The sequence below is a fragment of the Vidua macroura genome, chromosome 6 (genome assembly GCF_024509145.1).
Source record: "Vidua macroura isolate BioBank_ID:100142 chromosome 6, ASM2450914v1, whole genome shotgun sequence".
NCBI classification, from domain to species: domain Eukaryota; kingdom Metazoa; phylum Chordata; class Aves; order Passeriformes; family Viduidae; genus Vidua; species Vidua macroura.
In genome coordinates, this window is record NC_071576.1 from 54,610,554 (window position 1) to 54,620,247 (window position 9,694).

The window sequence follows — 9,694 nt, forward strand, 5'->3', positions numbered from 1 at the left end:
TTCACATTACTCCACGCTTTGTGAATTCAGACTGACACATGCTGCGAACCAGATCCGTATCTGGTGTAAATCAGCATCATCCTGCTGCTCTCAGTGGAGCTGCAAAATTCTGTACCCATGGAGGATCTTGCCCATGAACTTTCTGCTCAAAGGGGCAGTTTTGGTGGAGTGAAAAAGGGTTCATGTGTTTTGGGGAGAGATGTTGGCAGGAACATCAAATTGCAAATCTCACCTAAACCACAGGATGCTGAACTTCACAGATTTTAACATCTCTGTTCTGCCTAATGAGATGATTTTTTTTCCTCTGAAAAAAATTGTCCTTTTCTGGGTACTGGAAATTGGTGCAAAGCAAAAAAAAGAAAAATTATAAAAGGAAAAAAGGACCAGGCTGATGACAGGTCAATTAGTATCATAAAATAACGCTGTATAAAAAGATATTTTGCACTCCCGTTTCCTTATATAACCCACCACCCCAAGCACCTTTTTCAAAAGTTCCTCAAAGTTTATTCAAAGATGCATTTTGGTTAGGTTTACAGTATTTGTCACTTGCTGGCCAAAAGTGACAGAAGGGATTTTAGTGTGCTCCTCTTACTGTGGTGACATTGCCTTTAATTTAGAGTAAGTGATTATACATGTTTGACTGTCAAATCACTGCATGCAGCTTTTGTGGTCGGGGGCTTGTTTTATCAAAGAATTCTGCTGAACCTCTTCCAAACCAGAACTCCCATGTGTATAATTATATTGTATTTTCATTATATAAACTTTATTTTTAAGACTGAAAACATATGAAATGATTATGGGAATGTGCGTTCTACACGACACCGCCACGTACTTGTGGGAAGAGAGGTTTGTAACATAAACCAAATGTTGCCATTAATATACAGGTACAAGATACATCCTTGTGACTCAGGAAATTAAGGGTGGGATAGAGAAAATGCAGGCAATTTAACTTCAGATTGAGAGAAAACCTTTATTTAATGTTAAATAGCACCTGATACTCTCTGGAAGTAGATCTTAAGGATCCATAGCCTGCAGCTGAACATTACTTGTATAGCAAATTTAGGTTCTTCCAAAATACCTTTCAAACTGATCCTTCAAAAAATTGTGTTCCTTCATTAATGTATTTGATTCGTGCAAACACTTCTCTATTAAAGACCTATTTTGTTCTGGGACAACTATTTTGGTGTTTTGCCCAAAAACTGTACATATGGAGTTACACGTTTAGTTTAATTTCATTGTCTTATGTCACAACCCAATGAGGACCTAATTTCAGTTTGAATTTCAGGTACCACAGAGACCAGCATTTTACAAGATCTTCAACAGAATATTGTTTAAGGCAGGATCCAAAATTATATCCAGCAGCAAGGTCTGGCTGGGAGAGATAAACTGGATAAGTTCTCAGTAAGTTGCCATCACTTTCATGTCCACAGTCCATATTCATTCATATGGATTCATAGATTTTATTTTATTAACAAGGCTGTTAAGCTTTGTCCTCCTGTCATAAACAAGGAACTGAGTCACCACGTAGATGAAACAATTTACCAACTACATACTAAGCATGTCCACATGATTCAGCACTTGAATTTCCACTCTCCTGTACCCTTATCCCATTGCCCTAAGTAATGAACTGCCCTCTATTTCAAATACTTTTGGTAGTTTCTTTCTGTCTGCCTCAGTAGCTTTTGCTTGAACTAATAGTGTTTCTTTAAAAAACAATCTCCCACAGAAAGCAAAGGGTTTGTCTAAAGAGTATGTAATGAAATCAAACCAATTCTTTTGTATATATATATAATATACTTATGGATGTATGTGGACATAGAGAGCAAGAGAGATGCACTAAGAGCAAACCAAAGCACACATCCATCATCAGAGCAATCTCTGAGCCACCTAAGACAAATGCTAACTCTTTCAAGGCAATCCTATACAATAGTTCAATAAAAAATATCTTCAGTTTCTAGCTGGGAATTTAGAACCAGTCATTTTACAAGCCAAAAAATAGGTCAAAGAATAACGGTGATAACTCACCTTATCTTCAGGCAGGGTGTGTGACAAGCTTGCTCAAATGGCCTCTGATTTTTCTGTCAGGGTGACAGCCCAGAAGTCATTGATGTCATCTCAGCGCTGCAAACCTGAGTGGAAAATCAGAGGCAGGTTTTAAAAAGCACCTCTTATACATAATTGATAAGGTAAGATATAGCAAACTTTTAAAAGGACAGCAAATGCAGAATAATACCTGAGTTGAATGAACACAGGGCTTCTTAACCACCAGAGAAGTCACCTGAAGAGAGTTCTGCAGCTCAGTGTGACAAATTCCTGCACAGCATTCTCAAAGTCCCCAGTCTGAGCTACTTAGAGCTCAACTGCTCTTGAGCAGAGGGAGTTGGGAAGCTGGGGAATCACTGCTGAGCAGTAATGTATGTTTTCATAATCTTCAGTTTAAGGAATGTTCATTCAACTTCCCAGCTATTGACCAGTTGATAAGGGTGCAGATGGAATGTTGGTTTCCACATTTGGAAGCACACTGGGGGTGAATCTGTTCCTGAAGTGTGTTTATGTTTGAGGGATTTTGCATGCAGGCTATCTCCTCAGCGGCATGTTAAACTCTGCTCTCCAAAGACAAGAGTGCAAGAGGCAGTGTGGAGGGGGAGGAGAAGAATCCAAGAGGATGGAAAAGCTGTAAGACACATTTCTTTTGGAACACTGAAACTGGATTTTCAAGATTTGAAGAGCCTTTCTCATTTAAAGGAAAAATATCAAACTCCAATAAACTTACCACAAATGATGAAGAGTTGGGGGGGTCTGGAGCTGTAAAACAAGACACTGTATTTTCAGCTATCTCCACAATGAACATAATTTGACAGAACATCATGTGTTCAAACACTGAAATCTCTCAAAATGTTTGCAGGTGATTTTTGCAATTTTCAAAGCTCACCTAATTTTATACCATCTCCTTCCCTCTTTTCTACCATACCTTCATGTGGATGTTGTCATGTGCTAACATGTGCTGTCACTTAAAATTTGTCTTTCACAGCCTGAATCATTTTTGGTGTAAGGGAAGGGCTTGGCCAGCATTCTGTGGCATGGCATTTAGGCTTGGCTCCCATTGTATGCCTATTTCCACCGAAGTCAATCAGTTCACATCAGGTATTCTGCAGACCCAGCACTGCAGTTTCTTATCATTTCTAGGGAGATTAGAGATAGAAATTTAACCTCTGGCTTGAAGATGACACAGAATTATCCCCGGATTTGCTCCCAAACTCATGTAAATAGCTTCCCCACTCCTAAAATAACTCCCAAGCTACCTTTCCCCCTCCTCACACTTCTGTATCCCTCTGCACTTCCCGGTCTTGGCAGGGACATTTCAGAAATAGCCATCACAATGGTGTTTCCACTTCGAAAGAGGAAACACTGGGTGGGAGGAGTTATGAGATGAACAGAGGAAGCGGAGCTGTTTTCACACCATCTCAGGCTGCACTTTTGCAGCAAAAGGGTGGGAATGCGTTTGGGGGTCTGGGGCCAGCGCAGCCCCGAGGCTGCGCAGCCGAGGCCGGCCGGGAATGTGCCCGGCAGGGAACGTGCCCGGCCCGGAGCACACGCGTGTGGCTCCCCGCATCACTCAGCACAGCTGACGCTGACAGGCAGCTCTGAGCTGTTGAACAAACTGAATGAACCAAGGTCAGGCCAGAGTCAGCCCCCAGCGTCCCTCCCTCCCTCCACGACTCACTGAGACATGAAAGGTGCTGGACGGCTCCTCAGCCGGGGCTGCTCCGTCACATGTCCTGTCAGCAATCCAAGATTTTTAGTTCTGAACTTTTCCGTGGAGCCAATCGCGATATTTTCTGGCTCTGGCCCGTCGGAGCGCTTGGCCGGGGCTGTGGGAATGCGGTGTCAAGGCAGCCTGTCCGTGCACTGGGACTGCTTTCATGCGTCTCCACCTGCTGGCTGGCATTCCGCTAATTGCAGCCGCCCGCCGGGATGACAGCGGACCTCTGCAGGGAACGGGCTGACGTGGGAAATGTCGCTCGCTTCCATAAGACGATGAGCAGACAAGCGCGACAGGAGAGATTGTTTTCTTAATTTGGTAACGAGCGACATCCTGAATCGCAGGTGACAGGTAGAAGGCCACTGAGATTTTTCACACCGAGGTTTTGAGCTTCTGGAGCCTCACTTGAGACGATAAGCAGTAAGAAAGATTTTTGGGGGAAGGAATTCATAAAGTGTGGAACCGTCAGCATTTTATTTCCCTAACAAAACCAGATGCTAAGAATGTTAACGTGCTTTCATTGACACAGTGAAGGAGGGAAATTGTTTATTAATATCTGGAAGCATGAGCATTCTGGGGCCCACAACTTAGTTGCTGTGTGGTTAGAAAGCAGTTACTTAGCAAATGCAGGCAGGCAGCTGTTTCAAATGGAAAGGAATAGAAATGATTAATGACTTCTATGCTTTAAAGAAATGAACCCGCAGGATTTCTTTCTTCTACTGTGCTGTCCCACTTGGCCATTTCTGTCATGTGCCCTGGGACTTTCTTTGGAAGTTTTCAATGGTCTGTCGTGAACTACTCTTTAGAAACTTACTGGACCAGATCTAGAGCCAGACAGATGCCAGCTGTGGATGTGACCCATTTGTACATACATTTACAGACTCTGAGCACAGACTATCAACACTTGATATTCCATGAACTTTGTCCTGCAGCAGCAATAGTATGTCCTGCTTTCAGGCACTGCAGTGAAGAGCACAGTATTGACTCCTATTTAGAGTAGGATCAGTGTCACCTTTTCCCTCTTGCAGCTGCATTTTATCCGGGCAATATTGTACAATGGAGCAGGCAAGGGGCACTCTCAGGAACCCAGATAAAAAGGAATGAGCCTTTCCTTTGTTAGCCATGTCAGATATCAACATGGATTATTGGTATTTCACCATCTCCTGCACTTCCAGCAGTGGCTTGTTTTTATCCTTTATCACTCTGTCTTACTGTGGTTCTTAGGTCTTCTCTGTGTGGCATCACAAGGCAGAAAAGTCTAAAAAGGGGATGAGGAAGAGAAAGAGGAATATGGAGAAAATAAAAAGGAAGGGTATACAAAACAGATATTTTTACTGAACTGTTCACAGTGAATCATCCAGCCAATTGTATTATGTTACTTATCAGGGAAAGTAAGTTCTCCCCTGACTTGAATTAATGGAATTATTTTGAATTTACTTCAGTTCAAAAGGGTACATACCTTGGTCCACTAATTGTTCTGTTGCCATATTTTTGATTATGTGTTCAGAAATGTGAATGTTTGCTCTTCCAAAGTATTATCGCCTGTCAAAAGGGATATGGCTAAGCATTGAGAACAGGATAGGTACTACAGAAGGTGGTAAAGGTGCCCATTGCACATCTGTATAATTAAACACATCCAAGCACATTTATTACATACCTATACAGGCAATACTCCTGGCAGGTCCAGTATATTCCGATTTTGTTAGCACCAGAGGTATGACTAAATCAGCTGGCTATGGGAACTCAAACCCACCCAGCAGTTTAGAAGGTGTGTGAGTTTAATGCATCCTGAATGTGCCTAATAACTTGGCTAAGCACAGGCAGACAGCTGAAGGGAGTTCTCAGAGATTAGTTGAAGACCCAGCAGGACTGGAAGATGATATTTCCTTATCTACGAGGATATCACTCTCAGGTCATCGCTTCAACACAGGAAGTTATCTGCAACGTGCGGCAACAATGTGCACCGGGACACAATTAGCCTGCTGTCTGATGATATTTAAGAATTAGCCACATAAGGCTTTCTTACAAAGTTGTCAGAAAGGCTCAACTGATTATTTTAACTAAGCCTGTTTAAAATACCTGAATAAACTGATGCAAAACAAAAGCAAGTTTTGCATGTTTGAACTGCAGGCTTCCTTGACATCGGTTTTTTTTTGGTGTAGGAATAAAGACCAGCTCAAGTGAATGGTGTTTCTCTTTCTTTATCTCTCTGGAGATCTCTGTCAGGTATCCAGGTGAATTAGCACTGATGCCATTCAGAGTTCACAGCAGAAGGATGAGCTTTATACATGTGGGTACCTCAAATCACATATGGAGGTGTAAATTCAGCTCCATGTTTCAGTCCACTTTGCTGAAAGCAGAAGTTGCTCCAATAGCCTGAATCTTTTTTCACAGGCTATTTTTGAAACTGATATAACTCAGGCAGGAAGCGTGAGTGTGTGTATCTGTGCTGCTGAACACCACATGAGGGCCAGATCTGTTTTCTGAAGTCGATTCTTGCTCCTGGTTTTGCTTCGTTGCTTTTTTGTTGTTGATTTTGGTCTGGTTTTGGTTTTTTTTAACTGCAAAATACTTCCTGAAAACTTATCTCTGGTAATCCTACAGGGTTTAATAACAAGGTCTTATTCCTAACTGGATCATCTAGTTGTTGTGCACATGGATAAATTTATCTCTTGTTTTCCTGGCCCCTTTTATCTTGCAGTATTTAGTCTGTGCTCTCAGTTGACACTGTCTCAATAACCACAGTATTTTTCTGCTCAGTTGAAGATCCCTCCATAGTACAGTATTTCTGCCATCCATGAAAAAGCATATTCAAAAATAGGCTGTGAATTTCATGATTGTTGTTGCTATTATTTTATGTTTTTCTCCAGAGCATGTTGATGCTGAGCAGAATGGCAGGCAGGTGAAAGAGTCACGTGAACCATTTGCGAACAGATCCTACATCAGTGGATGTCCTCAGGCCTCAGAGTTGCACTACCAGTGAGGAAATACTGATTTTGCGCATTTTCACCAGGAATGCCCCAATTAGTGTTTCTGTTTTGGTGAGAAACTGATTGTCTGCAAATTTTCTGCCAGTCTCTAAGTATAAAAAGGTGGGTGGTTTGCTCCTGCTGGGAGCTGGGTGGCTGGCAGGTGACTGCCCACAGTGAAACCCCACATGGGGCTCTAGTGGTGCCACCATTTCACAGGCTGGTGGCACCTCATCCTGGCACAAGGCCTTTTTTATCCCTCTTCTTTCTGTCCTGCAAGCTGAGGCTTGTGAGCACTAGGGAGAAGCAAGCTTTAGTCTAGCAGCTCAAACACTGAAGTAACTTACTTCCCTGGTTGGAACAAGGAGGAACTGTAGAAGGAATTGCAGCTCTCTGAGTCATACTTCCTCCTTGGAGTTTCTCTTGGAGTGGTGCAGCCCTGCAGCATGCCTTAGGCTGACACTAGAATCAAGCTTGTCCATCACAAAGTGATAGAGAAAAGGGAAGACAGTGAGGTACTGGGTTATCATACCCTCAAATCTCCAAATTGCAGCTCTAAATATAGCCAAACATGTAAAAATCTGTTTCTGGAAGCAGTACAACTATTTAGCTCCCAACCCTTCAAAAAACATACATGAAAAAAAAAGAAAAAAAAATTTTAAAAAGCGCCACCCCAAAACCAAAACCCGAACTCCAAAAAGCCCCAACCAGTTCTCTCCCAACCAAGATCCTGTGTGTGGAGCCATGTTAAGCACATTCTGATCTCCAGCCAGCAAGTGAAAAATTCCCAAATGCCACACCTATCCAGGGTGTGACTAGAGACTATCAACTAGTTTATATTTGCACTTTGATATAGAGCACATGCTTAACATCCTATGGTGTATCCTTGGAAAAAAAAATAGCAACAAGTTTCAACACAGAAATGGTGTTAGATTTGGAGGCCAGAATAAATAAGAGCCAATGAGTTGTACAATGACTTGAGGTAGCGTATAAGATCTCATCTTAAAAAAATAATATGAGGGCAGTGTGTTGCAGATGAAGCACATAATGAAAAAAACATTCCAAACTCCTAATTTGGGAATAGATTACAAATAAAATAGGCTCAGGCATGCCAAGTGTAAAATCTTTGATATGGAAATGCAGTAATGGTTAAATGAAATGGGCTGAAAATCTATTTATCAACAGTGTGTAATGCCTACTTGGATCGTCCCATGAGAAAAGCAAATAAGGAGTAGTAGGAGAATATACAGACACTGTTAAAAAGTTTACATACCTCCTGCTTTCAAACCTCATGACACAGCCCTTCACCTGGACTGGAGATTTTGAGAAGTTACAAAGTTGGTATGAGACCACACCTCAAAGGATTCAGGAAATATGCCCTGAGACCCAGATTTTTGGGAGTCACTCACTATGTTCAGGGCATTTAAAAGGACCTGGTCTCTAGACAATGAAAAGGAGCCCTCTGGCATCAGGCCCCCCAGGAGCATCATTCCCAAAAGCCTCAACCCAGGCCAGGGGGCTCCACAAGGTTGTCATTGATGGAAATGCGACTGTGAGAGAGACCAGCAGCCCCCGAGTGACACCACCCAACTTCAAGGGGCTCCTTCCTGTCACTGCTACCTCGGGATCCTTTCCCTTTGTGTCCCTTTGTGCTGGCCCTCTGCTCCATTATTGCCAATGGGCATGTAAGTCATTACTGCGCCCGACATGTGAATCACAAATGCAAGTGCCATGGAAATTAAACTCCCTGACCTGCTCGCATTTTTCTCTTTGATGTCAGCCTGAATAGGCATTTTTGACTGGAACATAGTTTTAATTTTGAGAGCTGGCAAGGCGACCACAACCTTTTCTACAAGGGAGAATTCTTTGTTGTTCTTCCCAAATTGCTTTCCTAAAGAAAGAGTGTCTCAGCGAGTAGCACTGCAGAAGGCCCGGATCATGATTTGCACCGCTTTCAGACACAGGAAGCAGAAAACAGCTCCTGTGTTCTTGTTCAAATGCACAGCCCCAAACTGCAGCAGCCTGAGCAAGTTGCATAATTTCCATTCATATGACACGGAGCTGAAAATGGAAAGCATCTCTCATTCATGGCTGAGGACTCCTCTTTGCAGTGGCACCCTGGGTTTAGGGTTATCATGGCCACTGAGCACTAAACCACTGGCACAGGCAGAGGTGCTGGGACCTGAAGGAATTTGCAAGGGATCCAGGACCAGTATTAGATTTCCCTTTGAAATCACATGCTGTTTTGCTGAAAACACTGCAGTGGCGCCTGTTTTGAAACTGCAGTTTCCCACCTGCCTCTCACTGACCTGTTTGAAAGAATAAAACCAGAAGGGTTTTCAAGATGGATGACACTGGGGCCAGGGATCAAAACCTCACTTGTGTCTCTAAAGGCTTTTCCATGGTTGGAAACCTCGTTCTTGCTTCAGAGGACTATTTTTTTCTTCACTCTCTCAGCCAGGAGGCCATCTTTGTCTTCAGTTCACAATATAGTTCTTATACCTGCAGGATTTCAGGTAAATAAATATTCCAGAACTAGGAAATAAGCATGCATTCAAATATATATCCATGCTACCCAAAGGAAGATTTTGTTTCAGACATGTGGCTATCTGGGGAAAAAAAAGTTGTTTCATGTACTGTTCTGTAATTTGTCAATTGGACCTTTCCTAGAACTTTCAGCCTGGAAAAGAGGCAGAAAATAATTTTATAGCCAGGAAGATGGCACAGACATTGACTTGTTGGAGTTCCAGATGGACTCGGTGATTCACATAAAGTCATATTTTATGGCTAAACTGCTGGAAACAGAAATCTTCATTAGAGAATCACTACAAATACCTCCATACTTAAGATTACAAGAAGAACAGACTATTTATTTCAAGCCAATTTTTCAAACCTCCTCAGAACCAAATGATAATTGATTGACTGCAAAATGAGTCTATCAAAGTCTGGAACACAAATCTGA

General features: G+C 42.4%; 1 long non-coding RNA gene across 1 annotated transcript; it reads right to left on the reverse strand.

The window, feature by feature from the left end:
- Positions 1-2,031: 2,031 nt before the first annotated feature.
- Positions 2,032-3,827, reverse strand: LOC128809137 (uncharacterized). The gene is made up of 3 exons (XR_008437625.1): positions 3,725-3,827; positions 2,774-2,805; positions 2,032-2,129 (listed from the first exon to the last, which is right to left on the reverse strand). It is a non-coding gene; the product is annotated as an uncharacterized LOC128809137 (long non-coding RNA).
- Between the last annotated feature and the right edge of the window lie 5,867 nt (positions 3,828-9,694).